The 13303-nt window shown below is 43.6% G+C and overlaps 1 pseudogene; it reads left to right on the forward strand.

The window, feature by feature from the left end:
- Positions 1–2265: 2265 nt before the first annotated feature.
- Positions 2266–13303, forward strand: part of LOC102830225 — a 100463-nt pseudogene continuing 89425 nt past the window's right edge.

Genomic DNA, 13303 nt, shown 5'->3' on the forward strand with positions numbered 1-13303 from the left:
AACCCACAGAGCCACAACAGGATTCCACTCCATCTATTTGTGTATAGTTGATTCCTATGTATATGTAGCTATATATCTATATGTAGATAGATATATAGCTATCTATATGTAGATAGCTATATATCTATCTACATATATATCTATATGTAGATAGATATATAGCTACATATACATACATCGTTGTTGTTGTTATTACTAAGTGCCTTCGAGTTGGTTCTGACCCCTAGAGAGAGAGAGAATGAGAGAGAGAGAGAGAAAGTGAGTCCAGGTGTGGTGCTGTGGGTTAATGTGAACTCTATACAGAGTTGCTATTGGTAGGAACCAACTCTACAGCACTTAACAAATATATATATATATATATGTGTGTGTGTGTGTGTGTGTGTGTGTGTGTGTGTACACACACACATGTATATACATGCACACATATATGTATACATAGACATATGTATGAATGTATGTATAGAGACAGAGAAAGAAAGAGAGAGAGAGAGTCCTGGTGTGGAACTGTGGTTAATGTGAATCCTATACAGGGGTCTCGCTAGTTCCTTCTCGAAGCTCTGCATGTGTTCTGCTCCAGTTAATACAGAGTAAATATCACCTCTGTAAATGACCACCCAAATCAGCTACCTTCGCTTTCTGTCATGCTTCTACCCCTGGTTTGTTCTTCTGCAGAGTATGTTTTTCCTGGTATTTTTGTTGGGCTCACTCTTTTGTCTCTCCCTACTGGAGTCCTGGTGTGGCGCTCTGGGTTAATGAGCTGAACTGCAAAGCCGCTCCTTGGAAACTCTAAACAGGGTCGCTATGAGTTGAAAATGACTTTATGGCACTAAACAACAACAGCACACACTGATTGGAATCCTGGTGTGGTACTGTGGGATAAAGCCTTGGAATACAAGGTTGGTTTGAAACACAAGGTTGATGGTTCAAACTCACCAGCTGCTCCTTGGAAACATTTTGCAGGGTCGCTATGAGTAGGAACTGATTTGATGGCACTTAACAACAACAACAGCACATTGAATGGACTCCTGGTGTGGTGCTGTAGGATCAGCACTGGCGTGTGAACTACAAAGTCAGCAGTTCAAACCCACCTGCTGCTCCTTGGAAACCCTATATGGGGTTGCTATGAGTTGGAACCAACTCGATGGCACTTAACAACAACAACACACTGTCTTCTGGAGGCTACACCTCATTGCATAACAATTAGCAAAACACAATATATGCACATTCCACCCATGTAATTTGCATATCACTAAGCACAGTGGTTGGAGCTCTGGTAGCATAGTGGTTACGAATCAGGCTGTGAATCGCAAGGTCAGCAGTTCAAAACTACCAGCTGTTCCGCAGGAGAAAGATGAGAAGCATTCTGCTCCTGTAAAGATTTACAGCCTGGAAACCCTGTACAGGGTCACTATGAATCAGAACCGACTCCATGGCACACAACAACAACAACAACGACACTTCGGAGTCCTGGTGTGGCACTGTGGGCTAATGAGTCAGATTGCAAAGTCGTTTGAACTACAAGATCAGTGATTTAAGCTCACCAGCTGCTGAGAAACCCTATACAACATGGCTATGGATCTGAATCGACTCAACGGCACTTAACAGCAACAACAACAACGACACTTCACAACAACAAATAACTAGAATGAGTCACAATAGACTAACTGGCATAATGTTATATTTGGAGATATTCAACTCGACATTTATTATTTGCAACGTATTGGTTCTCTTTTTTTTTTTTACTGTTTGTAGTAATTTCTATAGCTTCTTGAAAAACCCTGAGACCCTGGAAAACAGGTTAATGTCCCTTTTTCCAGAAAGCCCTCCAATACACCATGTGCTCTGGATCTTCACTCTTCTATGTTTAAGAGTCCTCAAGTCCTCCAACTGGACTCATCATCACCATCACCAATATCGTAATAATCATCATTGCCACCATTCTCATCACTGTCATCACCATCAGCACCACCTCCACCATTATCATGATGATCATCATCACCATCACCATGGTCATCATCACCATCACCTCCACCATCATCATGATCGTCATCCTCAGCATCACCTCCACCATCATCATCCACCATCACCATGGTCATCATCACCATCACCTCCATCATCATCATCCACCATCATCATGGTCATTATCACCATCACCTCCACCATCACCATGGTCATCATCATCACCATCACCTCCACCATCATCATCCACCATCACCATGGTCAACATCATCACCATCACCTCCATCATCATCATCCACCATCATCATGGTCATCATCATCATTACCTCCACCATCATCATGATCGTCATCATCATCATGGTCATCATCATCATCACCTCCATCATCATCATGATCGTCATCATCATCACCTCCACCATCACCATGGTCATCATCATCATCACCACCACCATTCACCTATTCCACCTACAACATGGTCATTGTTCTCATCACCACCATTGTCTTCACTATCACCACCATCATCACTACCTCTATTAGCAGCTTGTCTCCTCTCTCCCAGTTCTTACTCCATGAAGGTTTTGCCCTTCCAACAAGGTACAGCTTGCTGTTATAGGTAAATGTCCTGTAATCAGTCAGGTCACCTTAAAGATATTGGCGGCAAACAGCAACACTTGCCAGGAACATTTGCACGCACTAGTTATCTTACTCAATCCTCTCCACTCCGTGCACTTTCCAACTCCCCTCCACCCACCTATGGTACCTCATTTTGGGTCTATCTGAGGACTCTGTGAAGGAGTCAGGGTGGTCACTATTAGCCAATTTTACAGTTGTGGCACAGAGAGAAGAGTGACCAAGCTGAAGTCACTCTATTACTCAACAGAAGAGCCTGAGGAGTCCAGTTCTCCTGGCTTCCAATTCCCTATAGCTTACCCTGTGGTGTCCACCTTGCATTTCTCAAATCTTATTTGTTTATGAAGCACCTCTGTGATTTTTTCTAAATCCGCATACTACCAATTCTAGTTTTTGTTTATCTTTTCCTTTAAAGTGATTGAATTTATTACAAAAAAGAATGGTGTTATCATTACAATGAATGAGTACCAGAGTAACTTTCCCTTGAATGTTCTTGTTGTTCCAACTTATAATGACCCTGTATAGGGTTTCCTAGGAGCGTCTGGTGAGTTTAAACTGCTGACCTTGCTGTTCAAACTGACCTTGCAGTCGAGTGCATTAGTCCACAGAACCACACCAAGACTCCTGTTGCTGTCAAACTGGCCTCTGAGGCAGGGTAACTTCATGCACAAAGGCATGTAATGCTGTCCAGTCCTGCACTCTCCTACCATCCCCATGATTGGGTGCAGATTGATTTTGTCATGGTCCACAGGGTTCTCATTAGCTGATTTTCAGAAGTAGATCACCAGGTGTTTCTTCCTAATCTGCCTTAGTCTAGAAGTTCCACTAAAACATGGTCAGCATCACAGGATGCAAGCCTCTAAACCTCCACTGGCTGGGAATTACATGTGGAGTCTTCCACATGGAAGGTGAGGATTCGGCCACGCAATACTCTAAAAATAAATACCATGAAAACAAAACCACTGTGGTAAATTCTATTTAGCTTCTGCACTCTCTTTGTAAATTAATCAGAAAGGGAGATGGGCATGTGTTAGTGAGGTGTTAGAGATATATTAGCACTAAACTGAGAATTTCTCTTGTAACACAAAAATGGTGGTTTGAGGGGAACAAAAAAAAGAAACCTTCTTAATAAATGATTCAATATTCATATCAGTACCACTGGTCAAGCAAACCCATCAGGATCCCAGAGCCACCTGTCACCCTTTTGGGAAAATGTTCTGTTTACCTAAGGAAGCTGACACTGTGTAGCATAAAGAGGTCAGGTAGGCCTAGGTTTGGATGCAGCTTTGTGATCTATAGGGTTTTCAGCACTGATATTTTAAGTAGCTCACCAGACCTTTTGCCTAGCCTGGAAGCTCCCCTTGAACCTTGCTCAGCATCACTGAAACACACAAGCCTCCACTGACAGAGAGGTGGCGGCTGCACAGGAGGTACACTGGCCATGAAGTGCATCCAGGTCTTCCACATGTAGTGAGAGAATTTTACCACTGAAGCACCTTTGCCCCTATAAAAGTCTATAATACCAAAACAGATGGTGCTGGGAAGATGAAATGTGAACGTAAAGGAATAATGCTGGAAGCATAATGGTGCCTCAGTAAACATCCCTTCCCTTCCCACGGCTATTCTCTAGTCTTCTTTTGGAAACTCTGGTCTCAAGTCCCGCCTTTCCTGTTGAGAAGGCATCCAAGGTCGCCAGATGGGGAGAAGCAATGAATCCTCCAAGTAAACACGGATGTTCATTTGAAATGGTCTGAGCACTGGGTGCGGCTCAGTGATCCCCAAACAGTCTTGCATAGCCCAGATGGAACTGTACTTGGGTTGGGAGCAGAGGAATGGCCATGAGAAAGCAGGGCTGAGGACTGGGATGGAAAGTGGCAGGGAATTTATAGACCTGGAACCCAGTCTTAGAGCCACACTCTCAAACCAAAATACATGGAGGGGATTATATTGAAAATTAGGAACTCTGAGATTTTGTGCAGAATAAGCATTGAAACACTTGTGCTTAAACCTGCCCTCTACTCATCTGAGAAACTCCAGGCCTGCCCCATGCCCCAGAGTTCCTCAGTGGTGCATAACCCAATGCCCTCAGCTGCTAACTGCAAGACTGGAGAGTCGAGTCCTACCAGAAGTGCCTTGGAAGAAAAGTCTGATGATCTGTTTCAAATAAAACCATTGCAAACCTGAGGAGCACAGGTCTACTCTGACATACAGACAGCAGCTGGCTTACTGTGGTCCACAAGACCCAGGTGATTTGGTCCCTGGAGAATTTCTCAGAGGCTCCTGGCCACAACAGCCTTCTCCAGTGCCCCCAGAGCATCACCCACCCTCTCAAAAGAGGTCATACTCCTTGTTTCTCCGGCATGGCACTTACTGTAATGAAACACCATTTTCTCTCAACCTTGTTTCTCTGTTGGTAGACAAGTGTAAGCTCTGGGGTACTGGAGTCATGTCTGTTGCCCCTTCCTGTACCCCACTACACACACATGAGGCTCTATAAGCATTTGTTACAGGCCTGTGTCCAAGCAGGATTGGTAAAGCAAATCATGGGATTTTTGCTTTCACAGATATGGTCTGTCTTTGTCTAGTGGGAAGAATGAAATTAAACAGCAATCTGCATTGTATGTAGACTCTTCAAAGGGTTCCTGATGGGCTCAGGGGCCTTGGAGCTTCTCTGCAGGCAGGTGGATGCACTTGCTATTTGTAACCTGGTTCTTCTTTGCAGCTTTCTCAAGCACACTGCTGGGCTGAGGGCACAGAGAAAGAGAGAGTGTGTATGCTAGGGGAGATGGACTGCTTGGTCTCTGAATTATAGACTAGTTTTGAACCAAGAACAGAAAATAGCCCAGTATGCGGACTATATAAGATTACTCTGGATGGCCAGGCTGCGTCTCCTTGATTTCCTCCAAAGATGAGGAGGTCATTCCTTTTCCTGTGACTACACTGGCAAGTGTTCCTACTCATAAGCTCACCAGAGACTCTCCACGCTTTAGTTTTCTTATTTGGGAAATGGAGATGATAAAAAAAAAAAAAAAACTTGCTCCTAGCTCTGGTAGCGTAATGGTTACAAATCGGGCTGCTAACTTAAAGGTTGGCAGTTCAAAACTACCAGACGGTCCGCGAGAGAAAGATGAGGCTTTCTGCTCCCATAAAGATTTACAGCCTCGGAAATCCTGTACAGGGTCATTATGAGTCCGAAACAACTCCATGGTACTTAACAACAACAAAGATTACCAGTGCCTGGTGTGGCACTGTGGGTTAATGTGCTGGATTGCAAAGTTGGTTTGAACTGCAAGGTCGGTGGTTCAAATTCACAAGCCGATCCTCAGAAACCCTATACAGGGTAGCTATGGGTCAGAACCGACTCAATGGCACTTAACAACAACAACAACAACGAGATTGTTGGGAGGATTCATGAACCACAGTATGAGACATGCGCAGAGAAGGATCAAGCCCAATCTCTTTCTGAAGGAGAGATTCAAGCTCAGTACAAGCGACAGCTCACCGCATCACTGGGCAGATCTGTTAGTAAGGCCCACTCATGCTAAGGCCAAGCCCATCTGCCTTCCAATTCTTCTCTGGGGCCCAGCTGGGCTCTCTGGACCCACCAGAGCTTGTGATTTCCCATGGTCTACTCTTCTCCACTTCAGAGACACCAGTTCCCCCAACTGATTCTACACCCAGTGGACATGTCCTGAGTGTTGTTCTGTGACAAGCCCTGTGCTATATAAGGTCCCATCTGCCCCTGAGGAACCACAGGTGAGTATTAGATGGGGACCCAGCAATATCTCCTGCTCTAGGACAAACAAATCTACTTCCTTCCCCAGCACATGCAGACCAGTCCCCTGCCTGCCAACGGCAGTGGTGAGCATGGGATGTGCAGAAGGCGAGTGCATTATTACCAGTGAGGACATCAATCAGTAACATGCATCCCACCCGTCTCCAAATGCATGGGCAACAATGACCAAACCAATGGCCACGGAGTATTATTTGATTCAAGTTATGCAAATGGGAAAGAAAGATCAATGTTTCCCAAAAATCAGATTTTATGTAAAAGGCCAGATTTTGAGCTTCTCTTGAACACAATCCTGACCCACATTTCCAGCAGTCCGCACATAGTTGGGGTTCAGCGGTGGCTGCCCACCTCCGGCAGGCATGTCCCCAATTTGAGCAGAGCTTCCCTAAGTAACAGTAATAGAGAAGGCTGTTGAAGCCTCACTGAGGGAGGGGACATAAATGAGATTCTTCAAAGAAAGGGGGTAGAGTGAGGTAGGAGAGGCAACCAGAAAGCTGGAGGCAGGGAGCCAGTACAAGCATGGGGTTAAGCAATTGTACACTATATAAAGTACTAACATTTACTGAGCACCTACTAAGTGCCAAACTTTACTCACAATCACCAGCTTTGTCATCTCAATGGCCATATAATGTATGGATTGTTGATATATACAGTCACGGTTTAGGTAGGGGCAGTGGTGACTCAGTGGTTGAATTCTCGCTTCCGTGTGGTACTGTGGGTTAATGCGCCAGACTGCAAAGCCATTTTAACTGCAAGGTTAGTAGTTCAAGCTCACCAGCTGCTCCTTGGAAACCCTATGCAGGGTCGCTATGGGTCAGAACCGACTCGATGGCACTTAACAACAACAACAACATAGGGGAAACCTACGGAGCTCTGGTAGCGTAGTGGTTAGAAATCAGGCTGCTAATCTCATGGTCAGCAGTTCGAAACTACCAGCAGTTACGTGGGAGAAAGATGAGGCTTTCTGCTCCTGTAAAGATTTACAGCCTCGGAAACCCTATGTAAGGTCACTATGGGTCGGAATCGACTCGATGACACTTAACAACAAGAACATAGAGGAAACCTTGAGTCCTGGTGTGGCACTGTGGGCTAATGCGTCAGACTGCAAAGTTGTTTGAATTGCAAGGTCAATGATTCAAGCTCACCAGCTGCTCCTTAGAAACCCCATACAGAGTCGGAATTGACTAGACAGCACTTAACAACAAAAATAGGGGAGACCTAAGGAGCCCTGGTAGCATAGTGGATTACGAGGTGGGCTGCTAACCACAAGGTCAGTAGTTCAAATCTACCAGTCACTTGACAGAAGAAAGATGAGGCTTTCTGCTCCCATAAAAATTGTACAGCCTCTGAAACCCTATACAGGGTCGCTATGTTTCAGAACTGACTTAGTAGTACACCACCACCACCCACCACCATAGAGGAGACCTAGGTTCAGTTCCCAGCCAATGTCTGATTTCTGGCCAATGCATCTCATTCATGGTAGCGTAGTGGTTACAAATAGGGCTGCGAACCGGAAGGTCAGCAGTTCGAAACTACCAGCTGCTCCGCGGGAGAAAGATGAGGCGATCTGCTCCCATAAAGATTTACAGCCTCGGAAACCCTATTCAGGGTCGCTAAGGGTTGAAACCGACTCGACGGCACTTAACAACAACAACTCACCTGTCAGTGGAGGTTTGCATGTTGCTATGGTATTGAATGAAGCCCTGGTGTGATGCTGTGGGATAAAGCACTGGACCACAAGGTGGATTTGAACCACAAGATTGGTGGTTCAAACTCACCAGCCGCTCCTTGGAAACCCTATGCAGAGTCGCTATGAGTTGGAACTGACTCAACACCACTAAATAACAACAACTTGGTACTAAATTGGTTTCAGTAGCGCTTCCAGACTAGGAAGAAGGGCCTAGCAAACTAACCCTGGAAATCAGCCAATGAAAACCCCAGAGATCACAAAGGTCCAATCCACAACTGATTTTGAGACTAGTGCAGGACCTCACAGCATTTCATTACAATGTGCACTGATTTTGAGACTAGTGCAGGACCTCACAGCATTTCATTACAAAGCAAGGGCCAACTCACAGATAGCTAACAACAACAGAGAGACAGTAAGGCATTGGTCTGGCCACAGAGAGAAGCAATTGAGTCAGGATCTAACCCAAGTGGTCTGGCTTTTGCCACCAGTCTGGCCTCTGAGACATGAACTTTGTCACCTTCAGAGAGCTGCTCCTTTGGCTCATAAAATTCAGGTTCCTTAGATAATGATTATCAAATTACAGAAGTGACTGGTCTTCATGGCTCTGCTCAGTCACTAATGTTGTTGTTGTTGTTAAGTGCTGTCAAGTCGAACCCAACCCATCACGACGCTGTATAGGGTTTATAAGGAGAAGCTGGTGAGCTTGAACCACCAACCCAGCAGTTCAAATGACTTTGCAGTCTGATGCATTAACCTATAGCACCACACCAGGACTCTGATCGACAATGCAAAATACCTTTGGTGGCGCTTGAATGCTTTTTCGAAGCTTGTAGAGAGGACCTTTCAGAGATATTCCATCCAAATGCAGCACATGAACCCCATACGGACACTGATCTGAACAAAGTTCTTGAATAAAGATAGAATGGTGATTGTGATTTTCTTTAAATGATGTTGCAATAGTTGATTGCTGCTGTCTTTCTACATTTCTCTTCATTCGAAAAGGTCTACATTGAGAATCAGTTCTACATTTACTAAAAAAATATCAAGCAAAGTGTGGGGCAGTGTGTATAATTGGCACCCTTTGTGTCAAAGTTTAAACAGATACAGTTAAACCTGGAAGAGCCAGAGGACTGCCTTATTTTTCTGGGTCTTGTAAGTTTTCTGCCTTTGGCAGGGTGCAGTCTTGCCACTTCTCTATCATTCTCTATTAGTTTCCTTCTCTGAAAGGTTTCTACTTTGCACAGGTTCTGGTTTTCACAGGTTTTCTTGCATATGTGCACATATACTTGTTTTTGTTTGTATTTGTATTAAGACAGTCTGGAAGGAAGGGGAGGTGGGGCAGGTGGGAGCAAGAGTGGACAGACATTTCACCCTGCTTATTTCTGTATTATACTTTTGAACCACATTACAGTCTTGCCTATTCTTTAAAAAGAAAATTAATAAGTAAAGCGGGTAGGGAACTAAACACACACACAGTCAGGTAGAAAGCCAGTACAAAAAGGCAGTATTTCCCCCAAATGGGTCTGTGGATGTTTACTAAAGTGCTGATTAAGTAAGGAATCTGTGCCTTTGGCAAATATAGGAGTGAATCAAGTCCAGCTGAGGCCTTGCTGCAGATTTGATGGACCCCACCAGCATGTGCAGGGGCTGTGGAATGCAGGGTTTTCAAAAGTCATGTTCCTTGGTCTGTATCGCTTTCCTCCCTCTCCAGTTACCTGAAAAATACCACTGCCCCAGTTTCTTGTGTCCAGCCTGGACCTAGGAGGCTGACAGCAGCTGGTCCTGTGTCTTTCATCACTTAACATTCCTGCTGCCTCCCACCCCACCGTTGAAATTCTGTCTCCGTAACAGCCTTTTACTTTGCTCCTTCTCTCTAGTGGTGGTGCTCCAGTCTTCCTCATTGCTGACCTGGACAAAAACAACTACATCCTGACTAGGTTCCTGGCCTCCTGTTCCCTTTTCACTCTCACCTTCTTCTTTGCTGTCTAGAGAAAGAGCATTTTAGAAAATGCAAACCTGCTCTCCTTCACCTTCAGCCTAAAACTTTTCCTTGACTTCTGTGACCTAAAGGACAAAGTTCAAAACTCCCCAGTCTGGCATGAAGGAATTTATAAGATCTGGGAGCTGTTGACCCTCTATGACCTCCATCCACTAATCCTGGGACCTTGGGTAAAAGCGAGTTGTTCCAAATGCCCTGAATGCTCTTGGAAGTTTGGCAACTCTGTGTTCCTTCTCCATCTGGACTATCTAGACATGCTGTCTACCAGCTGCCCTCTCCTTCACCTCTAAACCCAGCTGTTTCGTTCCTTCCCTGTTCCCCAAGGCTGGCCAGCAAATATACTGTTCTCTGTGGTTTGCACATGGCTTATGGAGTGCATTTGTCCCATTGTGGCATAATTTGCATATTACATGTTTGCCAAGAGCACTAGGTTCCAGACCTTTGGCAGGGTTGACGCTGACCCATCTCTGGGTCTCTGGTGGACTATCCAGAATGGATGTTAGCAGGACGCCAGGAAGTGTTTGTTGAATGAATAAGTCTCAGATTTTCAGAGAGTGTTTGGAGGCTGCAGGATTATTTGCCCAGGAAGAACAGGCAATTCTAGGGCTGAAAGTGGTCCCAAGAGTAATTGCTAGAGCTAGAGAGCAGTTTACCATCTGCCCTGCTATTCCTGGGGACTGGGCATGAGTTCAAAGCTGCTATAAGTTTTGGAGACTGTCCCATTGGCTGCCTGATCTTATCAGTGACCAACTTGGCTCCAGCCAACCTTCTCTCACCTCAACAATGTGCTCTCCTGGCAGCGCTGTCTCACAGAAGCCAGCATCAGAAAAAGGCAGAGTCACTGAGGGCCTCTGAGAACAGCAGGCCTATGTCCGCCAGAGGGATGGTGTCTCACCCAGGGTCATATAGTGAGTGGCATATGCCATGGAGCTTCACAGAGTCCACGGAAAAGTGGAATGAAAAGATAATAGAATATTTCCATGAGCTTTTCAAAGCCCATTTGTACATACACTGAGTTATTTTTGACCCACAAAGAGAAATGAAGTCCAGATACATGCCTTACCATAGATGAACTTTGCAAACATTATGCTGAGTGAATTAAGTCACAAGAAAACTGTATAATCCCAATTATATGAGTAGAAAATGGGCAAATGTGTAGAGGGGGGGAAAAAAAAAATGAAGAAAGTTGAAACAAGCCCAAGGAAGCCAAAATATGATCTGAGTGTATAAACCAACTAAAGAACAGATTTGATGCATTGAATACTGATGACCAAAGACCAGAGGAGTTGTGGGATGACATCAAGAGTATCATACATGAAAAAAGCAAAAGGTCATTTAAAAGACAGAAAAAAAGAAAAGACGAAAAATGGACAACAGAAGAGAGTCTGGAAGTTGTTCTTGAACATGGAGTAGCTAAAGAGAATGGAAACAATGAAGAAGTAAAAGGGATGATGAGAAAATTTCAAAAGGGCATCTTGAGAAGAAGACAAAGCCAAGTATTATAATGAAATGTGAGAAGACCTAGAGTTAGAAAATCAAAGGAAGAACATGCTCAGCATTTCTCAAGCTAAGGGAATTGAAGAAAACAAAACAAAACAAAACAAGCCTTGACTTGCAATATTGAAGGATTCTGTGGCTAAAATCCACCACTCATCTGTCAGTTTGTCATACTGTGGCGGCTTGTATGTTGCTTTGATGAATAAATTTCAGCCGAGCTTCCAGACTAAGACAGACTCAGAAGAAGGAGAGAAAGACTACTTTTGCATGGTTAGCCACTGTAAACTTTACGAATAGCAGTGGAACATTGTCAGATATAATGCCAGAAGATAAGCCCCTCAGGTGGGAAGGCACTCAAAATACAACTGAAGTAGAGTTGACCACAATGACATTAATGAGAAAAGCTTTCAGAACCTTCATTTGTTGATGGGGCACAACTCAAAATGGGAAGAAATAACTGCAAACACCCTTCAATGATCAGAACATGGAATGTACAAAGTATGAACCTAGAAAACTTGTAAGTTATCAAAAATGAAATTGAACATATAAAGATTGATCTCCTAGGCATTAGTGAGCTGAAACTGACTGATATTGGTTATTTTGAATTGGACAATCATATGACTTACTATGCCAAGAATGGCATTATATTCATTGTTTAAAAGCTCATTTCAAGATTGATCTTGAAGTACAATGTTGTCTGTGGTAGGATAATATGCATACGCCTACAAGGAAGGTCAGTTAGAAACACTGTTATTCAACTTTACTTACCAACCTCTAAAGCCAGTGATGATGAAATTAAAGAATTCTACCAACTTCTTAAGCACTATACTACCAGAGCTCCTGTGTGGCACTGTGGGTTAATGTACCAGACTGACAAAACCATCACACATGAAGAAAACAAAAGGTTATTAAAAAAAACAGGAGAGAAAGAAAAAAAAGACCAAAATAGATGTCAGATGAGACTCTGAAACTTGCTCTTGAGGATAGAAAAGCTAACGCAACTGGAAAAAATAAAGTAATAAAAGAGTTGAACAGAATTTTTCAAAGGACAGTTTGAGAAGGCAAAGCCAAATATCAGCATTAAATGTCCAAAGACTTAGAGTTAGAAAACCAAAATTGAAGAACACACTTACCATTTCTTAAACTGAAAGTGATAAAGAAAAAATTCAAGCCTTGAGTTGCAATTTTGAAGGATTTTATGGGCAAAATATTGAATGGTATAGGAAGCATAAAAAAAAAAAAAAGGTGGAAGAAATACACAGAGCCAATGTATCAAAGAGAACTGGTTGATGCTCAACTATTTCAAGAGGTAGCATACGATCAAGAACTCAAGGTATTGAAGGAAGAAGGACAAACAACACTGACAGCACTGGTCAAAATCAAAGTTCCAGGAATAGCTGGAATATCAGTTGATATGATTCAACAAATTGATACAGCACTGGAAGCACTCACTCATCTATGCCAAAAAATTTGGAAAACAACTACTTGGCCAACCAATTGGAAGATATCTATGCCCATTACAAGCAAAGGTGACCCAACAGAATACGGGAGCTATCTAATAATATCTCATGCAAGTAAAAGTTTGCTGGAAATAATTTTAAAAGATTGCAGCAGTATATCAAGTAATGCATTTGAATTATGGTGTTGTCAAAGAATACTGAATATGCCATAGATGGCCAGAAGAGTGAATAGATCTGTCACAGAAAAGGTAGAGCCAGAATCAAGGAAGGAGACA

The sequence above is a fragment of the Chrysochloris asiatica genome, unplaced genomic scaffold (genome assembly GCF_000296735.1).
Source record: "Chrysochloris asiatica unplaced genomic scaffold, ChrAsi1.0 scaffold00071, whole genome shotgun sequence".
NCBI lineage: Eukaryota > Metazoa > Chordata > Mammalia > Afrosoricida > Chrysochloridae > Chrysochloris > Chrysochloris asiatica.